The sequence below is a fragment of the Gymnoscopelus braueri genome (genome assembly GCF_963280865.1).
Source record: "Gymnoscopelus braueri genome assembly, chromosome: 15".
Classification (NCBI taxonomy): domain Eukaryota; kingdom Metazoa; phylum Chordata; class Actinopteri; order Myctophiformes; family Myctophidae; genus Gymnoscopelus; species Gymnoscopelus braueri.
The window spans coordinates 36,923,879-36,924,465 of record NC_137620.1 but is presented as its reverse complement, the minus strand read 5'-3'; positions in this window follow the sequence as shown (position 1 = coordinate 36,924,465).

The window sequence follows — 587 nt, the reverse complement described above, 5'->3', positions numbered from 1 at the left end:
CATACGTCATCATGTCCTAGAATGAGCGAAGAGGGGAAGGGGATCAACGTCACGTGACGCCTTTGTTTGGCCCGGAGAAGCATCAGCTGTCCCGAATCCGGGTCAAACAAGGGTGCTTATTGGTCAAAAACCCGGATATGTGTCTCAAAAAATTGCGCAACAAACGTAATAAACAAAAAAGAAACATACCTCGTTGTCTGCGCTCAAATCCAAAGGGAATCGAGTCCAACCAAGTAGCCACAACAGACAGCCTCACACAAACAGCAATGGAATTAGTCCGTCTACAAATGTTCATTCATTCACTTTTAGACGTTTTAAACTTAGAACAAACTCTCCTCTCGCTGCTCCTCTTTAAAGAGAGTAAGTGACTGTGTTACCACTAGTGTCCTCCTGACAACACACACTACATAAGCAGTTCCGGACACAAAGGTAGCAGTGTTGCCAGATTTTGTGAGAAAAATAAGCAACCAGGTCTAGGAAAACAAGCCCAAAAGAAGCGACTATTAGGCCACATGACTCATGAGCCCTTTAAAGTTTAATTTGAAAGCTAATTTGAATTTTTGAAAATAGCCGATCTACAAGCTAGC